The sequence below is a fragment of the Panicum virgatum genome, chromosome 5N, assembly GCF_016808335.1.
Source record: "Panicum virgatum strain AP13 chromosome 5N, P.virgatum_v5, whole genome shotgun sequence".
NCBI lineage: Eukaryota > Viridiplantae > Streptophyta > Magnoliopsida > Poales > Poaceae > Panicum > Panicum virgatum.
Window position 1 is genome coordinate 17,004,131 of NC_053149.1, and position 14,296 is coordinate 17,018,426.

At 44.1% G+C, this 14,296-nt stretch overlaps 1 long non-coding RNA gene and 1 pseudogene across 1 annotated transcript; one reads left to right on the forward strand and one right to left on the reverse strand.

Annotated features, from left to right (window-relative positions):
• The first annotated feature begins 809 nt into the window (after positions 1 to 809).
• LOC120675891 lies at positions 810 to 3,608 on the forward strand. The gene is made up of 3 exons (XR_005675526.1): positions 810 to 2,230; positions 2,374 to 2,521; positions 2,879 to 3,608. It is a non-coding gene; the product is annotated as an uncharacterized LOC120675891 (long non-coding RNA).
• A 2,226-nt stretch (positions 3,609 to 5,834) lies between these two features.
• Positions 5,835 to 13,638, reverse strand: LOC120675794 (annotated as a pseudogene).
• Between the last annotated feature and the right edge of the window lie 658 nt (positions 13,639 to 14,296).

The following is a 14,296-nucleotide window of genomic DNA, read 5'->3' on the forward strand; positions in this document are numbered from 1 at the left end:
CCGCAAAGTATACTAAATAAATGTTTGTATAACATATTTTAGTCTAAATGAACCCTCCAACCCTCTTTTGTACTACTTTTACATTGTATTTGTATACTTTTGTATGCACGCTTTTTTTTGTTTAATTTCAAATCCCCGCAAACTATACTAAATGAACGAATTTTTGAGAAAATTTGACACCATTAGATTCGTCGCACATTGAAGTATTTTTTAGAATTTTTTCATTTTTTGAATTTAAATTTAAATTTTGAATTTGTGCCGGTTTGGTACCGGCCCAAACCGGAACCGGGCTGGACCGGTTTGACCGGTAACCGGTCAAACCGGACCGGTTCCCACCGGTTAAGTGAACCCTGCCCTAGCCCCCTCAAAGTCAGCCCAACCAGCCAAACCAGGTAGGTAACCAGCACAGCAGCACTTACCGGCCCATAAGTCCCTGACCCAATTGTTCAAGAGCCAGCAGCCGGCCGGAGCACACGCACGACGATTCATCTTTTGTTCGCCAGTTCATCCTGTGCCGGCAGCAGGAAGTCCTCCCCTCCGTCTCCGTGATTGACGAGTTGCCGTCTGTCGACATCCAACGCGGCGACGCTAGCGCCGTCCTCCCTGATGAGTCCCTGACTCCCTGTTGCACACGCTAGGTAAGCCTTCTATTTGCAATTTCATTGATAAGGTAGGGATAGGTTAGGAGCTTAGGGCATAGCCGGATAGATTTTGATTAAATAATCCGATTGGCAATTGATTTACTCCCTGATTAGTTTAAATAACATCGTCCCTTTTATTTCTTGTTCTCAAATTACAGAACGCCCTTTTCAATCATTGTGCTTTGCTGATTGTTTATCCAAGATGAGGAGAGTAAGAACCCTTGATAGTTGGTATAAGCCTTTTGTTGCTACTGAAAATCCTAGTGTCAATAATGACCAAGCTGCTGAGCTGGACGAAATGCAAGTTCCGGAACCAAAACAATATCAATCTGCACCTTCTGAAATTGAACAAGCTAGAGTTTTAACTACAACATTTGAGAGGGACCCGGGTAAACGCAAACAAATTTTGAAACTCTTGCCGGCGCAACAAGATGAAGCTCTACAATTCTATATATCAGAGGGTCCATATCAACCTATTTTGAAAGAATATCCATTTAAAGGCGCGGAGATTCATCGTCGGAGATTCTGTAGCAATTGGTTTACTGATTTCTGGTGGCTAGAGTATTCACCTCACACTGATCGTGCATATTACTTGCCTTGCTTTCTTTTTTCAAAAAAGCCAGTTGGGAGGTCCGGCTCGGATACATTCACTGTGAAGGGGTTCCAAAATTGGAAAAGAGTAAATGATGGAAAAGCATGTGCTTTTCTAACTCATATGGGTAAAGATACTAGCTCAGCTCATAATTATTCAGTTCAATGTTATAACAATTTCAAAAATAGAATGGCTCATATTGACCAAATGGTCATTAAACGAAAAGAGAAAATAGTCGCAGATGCAAGAGTTCGGGTTGTGACTACAATTGATGCCCTTAGGTAATAAGAATTTTTTTTTATATATCATTGCAATTAGAATTGTGTATGTAATTATGTATCATCAAGTAAGAATTTGCTCAAACTTAGAGACATCAGTTATATCATTGCATTGTTTGGATATTATCAGGTGGTTAACTTTTCAACTATGTCCACTTAGAGACCATGAAGAATCTCTAGATTCAATAAATCGGGGCAACTTTCTTGAAATGCTCAAACTTTTGGCTTCTTACAATAAGGATGTGGATGCTGTTGTGTTGGAAAATGCTCTAGGAAATGCTAAGTACACTTCACCTGAAGTTCAGGTTGAACTCCTTGGCATATATGCTCGAAAAGTGCAGAATACTATTAGAGAAGAAATTGGCAACAACAAGTTTTGTATCATGGTAGATGAAACTCGTGATGAATCAAAAAAAGAACAAATGGCAATAGTTCTTCGGTTTGTCAACAAAGAAGATCACATCAAGGAGAGTTTTCTTGACCTTATTCATGTTAGTGACACTACCGCATTGACTCTTAAGAACACAATTTGTGCTGTCTTGTCAGATAATAACCTGAGTGTGCAAGATATTAGAGCTCAAGGCTACGATGGTGCAAGTAACATGAGAGGGGGGTGGAATGGATTCAAGGCTTTAATTCTTAAAGAGTGCCCTTATGCATATTACATCCATTGTATGGCACATCAACTTCAATTAGCTCTAGTTGCAGCATCAAGAGAGGTACAAGAGGTGCATAACTTTTTTTCAGAATGCAAATTTCATCATCAATGTTGTTAGTGCTTCTCCTAAGCGAAATGATGAATTATTAGCAAATCAAGCTGCTGAAATTACTCGAGAAATTGAATTGGGAGAGCTTGATACAGGGAGAGGGGCTAATCAGATAGGCTCTCTTCAAAGGCTAGGGGACACTAGATGGAGTTCTCATAACAAGTCTATCCGGAGCTTGAAGAAAATGTTTGCTGCCACAATTTCAGTGCTACGCAATATTGCTAATGATCGTTCAGTTTCAAGGTATTCTCGTGGTGATGCTGGAGGTGCCCTTAAGATCATTGTCACATTTGATTTTGTATTTATTTTACTCATGATGGAAAAGATAATGAAGATCACTGATGTGTTGTGTCAAACACTACAAAAGAAAGATATAGATATCATAAATGCAATCGATTGTGTATCTAATAAAAGCAATTACTTCGGGACTTACGAAATGATGGTTGGGAACCTCTTCTCACAGAGGTAAAAAAATTTGTGAGAAGAATGAGATTGACATTCCAGATCTAAATCTAAAGTATGTTTGTTTAATGCATTTTTTGTAGATTTGTTTTAATCTAAGATATGAGATTGATCCCTCTTTTCAATGCATTTTTGTAGGTACGTTGATGTGACCAAGTCTAGGAACAAGCATGATAACACCACAACTCTTCACCACTATAAAATAGATGTGTTTAATGTGGCGGTTGATCAACAGCTAGCCGAGTTGGAAGATCGATTCAGCTCTCAAGCGACAGAGCTGCTATCTCTTTGTGCCTCTTTGGATCCAAGACTTGACACCTTTAATGTGTCAAATATATCAACCTTAGTAAAAAAAATACTATCCTGCTGATTTTACTAATCAAGAAAGAGCCCAATTAGAGTGTCAACTTCCACATTTTCAACTTGATGTGTGCAACCATCCAGAGCTAAGTATGGTGGCATCACTTGCTGTTATGATAAAAGGACTGGTTAAATTGGGTAAAATTTCCATTTATCCATTGGTTGACAGATTGTTAAGGTTAGTGGTGACTCTTCCAGTTTCAACTGCAACCGTGGAGAGAGTTTTTTCAGCTGTGAGACTTTGCAAGACACGCACACGGAATAAAATGGGAGATGATTATACACGAAGTTACACGATCATTTATGTTGAGAAGGAATTGGCAGCAAAGATTAGTTCTCTTGGCATATTGAAAGCTTTTGATTTAGGTGGTCCTTGCAGAGGCAACTTCAAGTTGATAGAGATGTAATAACCATGTAAGTCTCTTGTGCTCCAACATATTACATATGTATATGCTACCTTATTTTGTTATCTCTAAGAGCTAATTAGTAGACAATTGTATGCTGCAATTCGTGCTGATTCACTTATTAGCAATGCTCTATTAGAGTTAGTATATGTGCTTGTGTATGTGTCATGTCATATTTTTGTCACTCGTGCCTATGATCGTTTAGCCCCCCTATATCCAAATCCTGTCTATGTCCCTGCTGGCGCGGGCTCTAGCCAGGCGCGACAGCAGCGCTGGACGGCGGGCGTGGAGGGAAACGGCGCCGGGCGGGCGCGTGGCGGCGGCTGGCTGGCGCAGTTGGGCGCGCGGCTCGGGTGATCTGACTGGCGGGTCGCACAGGAATAGGGGCCTCATTTGCAGGCCCGGTTGGAGTTGAGGCTCATTTTGGACCTTCATTTCTTGCCGGCCGGCTCCTAAAATCGAATGTAGGGGCTTTATTTTTCAGGCTCAGCTGGAGATGCTCTAACAACAACCTGTCATCAACCATATATAATAGCATGACAACTAACATGGGCTGATAGATCACGCTAACGCTAGGTGTTCTGAATTATGCTATGCTGATACTTAGAGCATCTCGAGTAGTGCTCCATTCCCCAATAAACTTGTACTATTGGGAAAAGAATGGGCTTTAGCAGTTCCCCAATACATCTTCTTTTATCTAATATTTCACTTCAACTCCCCTCAAAATAAAGGGAGGGTTCATGCTCTCCCAATATGTTTTTGTATTGGGATAAGATTATTGGAAGAATGCAAAAACAACTCCCCTAATAATTCTAAAACTGCTATTGGAACATCTCCTAATATCAGTTATTGGGAACGAATTATTGAGAACTGCTGAAGATGCTCGTCTTTCTACATCAATAACGGCACAACTTTGGGGTGAACTAAGTGCAACTCATTTTTTAGGTGCAGGTATATACGTCTCTGGACAGCTAAGTTTGGTTACTTTTATGTGTTTGGCCTGATTGAAATGAGGTGGTGTTTGGTTGCTCGCATGAGAGGATGTTGTATGAGAAAAAAAATAGACAAACAATATAATCATAACTATAATATTTAATACGTGCAGCTATTATCTTCATTCATGTTATGGCTCCCTAATATTATTTAAAATATGTTAGTAATTCCTCCTTAATATTATTTAAGATATGTTAACATTATTCAGTATACTGTAATCATGTTCTAATAATACTTTTAACCAATTAATGGCTTGCATATATCCCGCCCCCCCCCGCGGGAAATGACCGCCATTCACGTGTCAGCGAAGTGAAGCTGAGCGATGCATTTTGCATCTTGCTAGCCAGGCTTGAGTATTGACATAAGCAACCAAACACAGAGACCTTGCATCCCTCAAGCCTGGTTCTAAGGGAAACATGCAACTAATAGCACCCTATGGGTTTACTGTGGTAACTTGGCCTTGGACAGCTTGGTGCAAATCAAACCAGATGCTTTGGTGCAAATCAACCTCTACAAAAGAGAGGCTCCAAGAAAATACAAAAGGCAACACCTGCCTGTTTATAAGAAAAAGGAGAAGGTTATATATGTTAGATATTATATACTGGAAAGTGGAATTATCCTGTCGGTACAAAACCGTCAGGGAAATAACGAATACCGACAGAAAAATAAGAAAACTGACAGAAAAATAAGAAAACCGACAGGGAAATTGATTACCTACAGGCAAATTGTTGACAGATCTAGCTTGACAGGGAAATTAAATTTGCCTGTTGGGTCACCGACAGAAATTATTTCCTGTCGGTTCCCACACACAGAAAAATCAGCATTCCTCAAGTATGAAAGGTATTTCCCCATAATGTATGCCGACAGAAAAATAGTCTTGAAACCAACAGAAAAACTATTCATGGCAGCTGTAACTGACAAAGTACTGTTGTTATTCCTTCTAATGTTCTTATTCATTGTCGGGGAAATACAATTTCAGAGTACTATGCTCAAATTTAATTTTAATGGTTCACAATCACATAAATTTTAATCATTGACAACTAAAGCCCAGATGTCAACCAGAGCTCATCATTATATATAGTATGCACAAATTCAAATGTCAAATTGCTTAGAAGCAATAATTCAATTGGTGTTACAACATGGATATATCTATGGAAAAGAAACACTTTAATACTAAAGTTGCTTCACCAATTCTTCGATTACCTAAAAATTCAAGAAAGCAACACTTTAATCAAAGATACATTAAACAATATACAAAAAAAATGAGGATTAGTATTCGTGAATCTTAAACTGGACTGCACCAACATAAATTTGTAACTATTTCAAAATCTCCTTACAAATTTTGTACTTTATATATATTTAAGGAAATAGTAGAGCCTTGGTACAAACTGTATCTTATTACAATTTCCATAAATGGACCTGTATATCTTATTACGCATTGAACCGTAGCCCAAGATACACATCCCAAACCAGCAACCAAAACACTAGCGCACGTTGAAGCGTGCATCACGCACCACTACATCACAAGTCCACAAGCAACATAATGTTCTAGAATGCTGCTTCCATCTCGTCCCTGAACTCCGGCAAGTTCACCTCCTCGACACACTGTGTCATGATCCTTACCCCCGCCTTGGGCGCCGGCGGCGCGCCGATAATAGCTTTGGCCATGAACGGGAGGAATGCAAAGGATATCACCTGCGACGGCGTCCCCCAGCCGTAGTCGGCGTCTAACCCCAGGCGGGTCCAGTCCGACACGAACCACTCGTACGAGAAGCTCAGATCGTAGGGGTCCGGCTCCACGCGCTCGCCCGCCGCCCACCGCGCGAACTCGGCGGGGAGCCGCGCCTTGGCGTCCCGGATCATGGCGACCACGCCGGCCGTGTCCGCGCCCACCACCGCGCCACTCTCCGCGCTCACCGTCACCGTATAGAAGCAGTTGCCGTAGAACCCGGCGGCGCCGCCGCCGCGCAGGAGGTGGCGCGCGTCGGCGAAGAAGCCGAGGCTGACGCGCGTGGACGGGTCGGCGAGCCGCAGCGACCGCGTCCGCGCCTGCCACAACCTGGCGACGGCGACGTCGAAGGTGGAGCAGCGCCGCCCCGTGGCCTGCAGGAACTGGGACTTGGCATCCGCGATGCTGTCGACGCTCAGGTCCACGGTGAGGCGCCGGAGTTGGAAAATCCGCGGCGTGGGAAGAGGGCCGGAGAGAAGCTTGGGCGGATTCGGGATGAGCTCGTCGCGGGACCAGATGGGAGTGACACGGGGCTTGGGGAGACCGCGGGCGTAGTCGCCAATGGCGTTGATGAACTGCCCAGCGCCCAGGCCGTCAGTCATCGTGTGGCTGGAGGTCAGCCCCACCACGAAACCACCGCACGTGAACTCGGTCACCTGCAGATAGACATGTAGTGTACAATTACGTTCGTTGCTCGACAAGCTAATTAATTAGTAATAATTAACAAGTGTGGGTAAATCTCATAGCTAGTCATGGACATCGTGAGTTGACTCTGCTTGTATCCTCGAGCCTTTAGAGCGAGTATTACAGCATCTCCAACAGCTTCTCTAAAAATAAATAGTTAAAATCCTAGTTGAGCTATTATGTAAAACGAAATAGCTAGCAAAAAAAATGATAAAATCTAACAGCTTCTCTGAATCCAACCGCGAGCAGCAGCTCCTCTTCCTCTAAGCGCAGATCACCAGCGACCAAGAAGCATACCAGGGTGTTCAGAAATTCGAGGCACACGCAGTGATGCACTTGGCACAAGTAAATGGTGACTGGAGCTCTCCCGAGACGAGCAAGAACGTGGCGGCAACATTCATTGGCGTGGCCACCAGCGCCCGCGGCGGCAACTCTGTGTTCCTCGTTAGACGAGCTGCGAACACAGAGAGTTAGCGAGAGCACCATGATCCACGCGCCGAGAGGATTCCATTTTGGCAGTTCGTGGGCTTTGGTTCGAAGATTGGGAGGGGGCTCACTGGAGAGGTCGAGGTAGGTTGTTCTAGCGGACCATGGCGTGACTGTTATATGTGATCTAAATCATGTATAAAAAAAAGGCCAACTTTCGACGGAGGGGAGCGGAGGCCCGTCGCCGGGAGGCTGGAGCCGGAGCTGGGAGGCTTGGGTCGCGAGGATCTAGATTTAGCTATTGCTCTTCGCAGATCAAAGAGGAGTTGTGGACCTCCAAATCATTTAATTGAGGAGTGTAATCTGACTTATTATGCTTTGAATTGTGCTGAACATGTGGAGGATGCTAGTGAGCTAGTAACATATTCTGAAGCCGTTGATTTTGTTGATAAGGAGAAGTGGATCTCAGCTATGCAGGAGGAGATTCAGTCTCTTGAGAAGAATGGCACATGAGAGATTGTGAGCTTGCCTAAGCAAAAGAAGCATGTTCGCTGCAAATGGGTCTTCAAAAGAAAGGAGGGTTTGTCTCCTAGTGAGCCTCCAAGATTTAAGGCAAGGTTAGTTGCAAAGGGCTTCAGTCAGATTCCTGGTGTTAATTATAATGATGTGTTCTCTCCAGTTGTGAAGCATAGTTCAATTCGGACTTTCTTTAGTATTATTGCTATACATGATCTTGAGCTTGAGCAGTTAGATGTGAAGACTGCATTTTTCCATGCAGAGCATGAGGAGGAAATATACATGGATCAGCCAGAAGGGTTCATAGTGCCAGCAAAGGAGAATTATGTTTGCAAATTGAAGAAGTTCTTGTATGGTTTGAAATAGTCTCCTCGTAAGTGGTATAAAAGGTTTGATTCATTTATGTTATTATATGGCTTTAAAAGATCTGAATATGATAGCTGTGTTTATATTAAGATTGTTGATGGATCACCTATATACTTACGGTTATATGTTGTTGACATACTTATTGTTGCCAAGAACAGAGTAGAAATCACTAATTTAAAGAAATTGTTGAGTAGTGAATTTGATATGAAGGATCTTGGTGCTGCTAAGAAAATTCTAGGCATGGAGATTACTAGAGACAAAAAATTTGGTTTATTATTTCTTAGTCAGCATAATTATATTAACAAGGTTCTTCATCATTTTAATATGCATGATTCAAAACCAGTTAGTACTCCTATTGCACCTCATTTTAAATTGTCAGGCGCTCAGTGTCCTAGTTCTGATGAAGATGTTGAATACATGTCAAAAATCCCATATTCTAGTGTTGTTGGTTCTTTAATGTATACCATAGTTTGCTCTTGCCCAAATTTATCATATGCTATGAATTTGGTTAGCAGATACATGTCTAATCCTAGTAAAGAACGCCGGAAGGCAGTGCAGTGGATTTTCAGGTACCTCAGAGTGACAGTAGATTCTTGTTTGAAGTTTGGGAGAACTGATCAGGGACTTATTGGTTATGTGGATTCAGATTATGCTGTTGATTTGGATAGACGCAGGTCACTCACAGGATATGTGTTCACTGTTGGCAGTTGTGCTGTAAGTTGGAAGGCTACTTTGCAGCCTGTTGTTGCTATGTCTACCACAGAAGCAGAATATATGGCTATTGCTGAAGCATGCAAGGAGTCAGTTTAGCTGAAAGGTCTATTTGCTGAGCTGTGTGTAGTTGATTCTTGCATTGATCTATTCTGTGACAGTCAAAGTGCTATTTGCCTCACCAAAGATCAGATGTTCCATGAGAGAACTAAGCATATTGATGTCAAGTACCATTATGTTCGTGATGTTATTTCATAAGATAAACTGAAGGTATGCAAGATCAGTACTCATGATAATTTAGCTGTTATGATGACTAAACCAGTTCTTGTAACTAAGTTTGAGTTTTGCTTAAACTTAGTTGGTTTGACAGCTTAGCCCAAGAGGCTATTTGGCGCCAGAAGTTCTGTTCTTTGTTTTGTTTAGGTGATGATTTGATATATGCTACAAGAAGGAATTTGTCTCAAGGTGGAGTATGTTATATGTGATCTAAATCATGTACAAGAAAAAGGCCAACTTTCGACGGAGCAGAGCGAAGGCCCGTCGCCGGGAGTCTTGGGCCAGAGCCGGTACATATACCCTTGATTAGAGTTTTGCTCCGCAGTTCATTATTCCTCTTGTAAGCCGCCGTTAGGCGTTGTACGCAAACACCCGATATAGTGATGTTCTTGCTGGCTGGCGCCCGTGGTTTTTACCCTTCGCATTGGAGGGGTTTTCCACGTTAAATCGTCGTGTCTTCTGTGGTTTGATTCTTTGTTCTTCGTCATTTTTCTCACCGTCGCTTCTAACAGTGGCGGCATGACATCTCTTTGGCGGGGGATTCGGCCGGCGGGATCAGGGTATCAATGGAGGAGGTCATGGAGCGGCTATCCCTGTGAGGAATTGGATTAATTAAGCTCGTGGACGGAGTATTGAAGATAGCCTCTAGGCAGCCATGGCGACCTCGCCGTGCTCTCCTTGCACTGGCCTCTCCTGCCGCCGCCGCTGCTCATTGCGGGCAGCCCTTGCGCGACCCTGCGCCGCGCCGGTGAGCACCCCGGCTCCGCCCGGGTGCATATCCCACGGGTCTGCCCCACCCCGCCGCTGGCGAGAACGGCGCCCAGCGCCGCCGGCGCGAGGGGGCGGGATGGCGAGGGATTAGGTGGGCGGAGGAGCTCTGTGGCGGGTGGAGGAGCTCCGCGGCGGTGAGATGGAAGGGCCCAGTGCGCGCATGCGCATGGGGGACCGCGGGATGGTAGATGGCGCGTCGAGTAGGCGCGACATTTTTGCCGAAGAAAGGAGCCGGGATGAAGAACTGGGTAGCTAAGCGAGTGGGATGCAAAAGCTATTAGATTGTGTTGTTTTGAGCCATTTAGTTATATTTGCAGATTCAACTAGTTTTATAGAATTTGTTGGAGTTGTTCTTATGGGTGGCTAGGAGCTTGCTGAATCTGACATGGAAGAGAGAGAAAACAGGAGAGCAGCAAGCTAGTGACTCACCATACGCCAGCAAAAACTGGGCGCATAACTCTTCACCACGAATTCCTAAATTTCTAATTGGTTCATACTACTGCACAGAGATCATTAAAGTAGCAAGATCTACCACCATCAGCTCATCTGGCTAGGGTGACGTGTCCTTTGTTACCACCGGCAGGTTGAGAGCATAAGCTTGCCCTAAGGACAGTGGCTCCCACGGCCCATGCTAGAGCTATTTTTTTTTTGAAATAAAATGCCAGAGCTATTGGGTCAGGTAGCAAAGTATCATGGAACAGTACGTGTTGTGACGACAGAGGATCAGTATCCACTATGATATGCTGGCAGCACAAACTAATCAACTCGACGGCCTAACGACCGTTCAACAACACCATATAAATATTTTATTTACGGCAACCGAGACAAAGTGCTGGCAGATACTTACGCCATAAACTGCTCACTTTGGAGTAGCGAACAAAGTCTCTAATTCAGCTGCAGTTTCTTACTGTTACGAAATATGTACGTTTGGTTTCGAGCCTGTGAATGTGATTAAGAATGTGTTCAGAGGCGGAGTCTTTGACCATAGAGGAGGTCGTACACCCACCCACCCACCCGTGAAAAAGCAATTAAGACCGATCTCATTAGGAGTATTATATGAGTGTTATAAGTATTAAATTTGTTGGTATGATAAAAAAGAGAAGAGGGATTGTTATAGGATGGGCCATGACACTCTTTCAGTTCGGTTACCTAGTTCACAGTCTTGGTAACCGTATGATGACATTTTTCACTAAAACTGGCCTAAAAACATACACACAACTAGCAGTATGATAGATCAGCACACACTGATAATAACTACTTGTGGTTGGCGGTTGACCTTGGGAGGGGCGCTAGCCCCAGCTGGCCCCTCCCTCCCCCACTGCATTCAAGTGTTCTTATATTTTTGAATAATTATTTTTTCAAGTAACAGTCAACATGCACCTCAACAAAGTGTGTATAATAATTTTTATCAATCTTAATATCTTCATGCTTTTTATATTAATTAAATCAACATAGGAAAAAAATCATCTAGTTCCAATAGAATTTTACTGATGGCCATACCTGTGTATATGTTGTTCATGACTTCCTCTAATCATAAGTATGAATCCAATTAGATTTATCATAAGTCAAAACAACTTAACTTGACCAACAGTATCACATGTATAGAAATATATTATTTTAAAAGAAAAGTTTATGTATTATAATATTTTCATAACTAATCAATAAATGTCAATTTTGTGTTGTCAATACATCAAAGGTTAGATATTAAATTTAAGGGAAAAGTCCAATCTCCACCATCAAACTAGCACATTAGTTCAACTTTCAACCTTCAACTATGAAATAAGACGATGGAGGCTATCCAACTATTGAAACCGGTTAAATATTACCCTTTGGGTGGTGTCGAAGGTGATTTTGTGTTTGTAAAAAAAATTGGTTAGATAAAAGAATCAAAACTAATTTATTTTAAATTAGAAAAAATGTGACCAATGTGTTGTGCTCAATTTGAATCTTATTTATTCAAAAATAAGAGGCAAACCACAAATAAACAAATACTAGGAATATGAAAAAAATTGAATCTGAATAACTAACAAGTAGAGAGCTAATATGTAGGTTATAGTTTTGGAAAAATACTAGTATCCGTAGATTTTAATTTAAAATGAATCATTTGTAAACATTTTTAGTTTAAACTTGAATATTTTTAATTTTCAAAAATGAAGAAACACCTTTGAAACCACTCAAGGGCCCAAATTTGCCCAATTTCAACACTTGGATGACCCTTGTTATCTGATTTTTTTACTTAGGATAGCTGTTGATAGATTTATATATTCCTTAATTACTCCCAACCCATAATGATGCTGGTTAGTTCAATTTTGAACGAACATAAAAATCTAAAACGAGACGGCTCTCGTTTTAGCATAACACGAGTCTGTCTTGTTTTAGAAAGTGAAGGCTAACAATGGTGATGGTGGTCACCTCCGATTTTGCTCGACGATACGAGCTCAGGCGTCGAGATTTGGGGTTCAGGATTTACAGTTGGGGTTACTTGTGTTGCCAAATCCAAAAGGAGCTTCGGGTAGGCGGCCAATCGGGTGGTTGTAGCGAGGGCGAGCATGTCGCCGGTCCGGGTGGCGGAAGATAATCGGTGGGCGGGGTCAGGGTGTGGACGCTCATTGGAGATGAAGACGAGGGAGGGAGGAGGAAAAGGGAGAGGAAGGGATAGAGGAGGGCAGTCCTCACCGGCATCGAGGGTGATGCCGGCGAGGCAGAGGACGGCGGTAGGGGGGGGGGCGGAGGCGGAGGCGCGCGGGTGGGAAGAATGATTGGGAGGAGATTTAGGAGTGTTATTTTTACCGATGTTGGGAATGATGCCAGCGGTGTGAAGATGGTGGTGGGAGCGGGAGCAGGGGCAGAGGTGTGTGGGTGGAGGTGGAGAGCTAGGGAGGGGAAGGGGCTATAGGACGATGGTTCTTGCTGGCGTTGAGGTCTGCGCCGCCGGTGAGATGGAGGATGGCGGCGGCCGGCACGGTGGAGGTTGTGCGCGTGGGTGGAGGGATCGAGCCAGGAGCGTGGAGACATTTTTTTTTTGCACGAAGTGAATAACACTGATATGATGGAGTTGACCGGCTGAGGATCCGGAGTTGCTATCCGGAGGGCGCTCTCCGGAAAGATGCGTCCTTGAACTAACCAATTTCAAATGAAACGATATATGTTGTTCTACCTGCATCATCAGAGGGAGGTCGAGTGGCTGCACGCCGGGCGCCTCGTCCGGTAGCAGGTCGCCCTCCGGGATAGCGAACGGGTAGTTCTCGAGGCGCGCGACGTCCTCCAGGCTGCACCCCGCGACGGCCTCCACGAATCACGCGCCCTCGCCGGTGCACTCGACGCGGGCGCTCGCCGGCCCGTCGATGAGCCGCCCGGCGAGCGGGTAGTAGTCCACCAGCGCCTTCCCCAGCGCCTCCCGGACCACGGTCGCCGGGGACTGCTGCTGCAGCCGCTTCCCCTCGCCGGCGGCGGCGGCGCCGCGGCCGCGCGGCGGGTACACGTGCAGCGAGGGCACCATGTGGCGCAGCCCCACAACGCGGTCAATGGCGGACAGCTCCAGCGAGCCTTCCGGCGTCGCCGCGGCCGGGCGCACGTACGACCGGCTCGTCCTCCGCACCTCGAACCCCATGGCACTGTGTTTGATGATTGTTCGATGGCGAGCTCGCTAGCTAGTAGTGCTGCAGTGCAGGGCCTTCGTGTATATTGCGCGATGGTGTTGTATGGAGTATATAGGAACTAGAATTAGGGAGCAGTCTTGAGTCTTGACACAGTCGTGAGTCTTGACCGATAATTGATACATAAGCCGGATTACTTTGGAGGCAGTACACACACACACACGTCATTTACATATAATATTCTGACAAACAAATATCATTGACTTTGGTGATGATCGTTGACAAAACGTAGGATTGAGTTCCTTGTTAAGGTTTATGAAGTAAAAACCAAGGTAGTTCTCAATGCTAATCGGGTTACTTAAAGAATGCTCTGCCTATCCGTCGCCTGCCCGCGTTTCACGGCCTGGGAAGGCCTCAGCCGAGGACGGTGTGGCATGATGGGGTTTGCAAAGCTGGGTCATAGGCTCTACATATATTTTACTATTTTAGCTCTTCCTCTCTCCCATACTCTCTTTCACTCACAGTTCTCCCTGCTCTCTCTTGCTCGCATACTGCTAATTATATAACCAAGATAAGAAAAAACCGTCATAAGAAAAATCCATCCTGTGAATATAGAATTAGTTTTTATAACATGTCAAATCATAACCTCATACTTAACATTTTTATTTTGTAGTTCCGCATCTCACCTAACAAGAAAATCACCAGGAAGGTGCAACGAATTGAA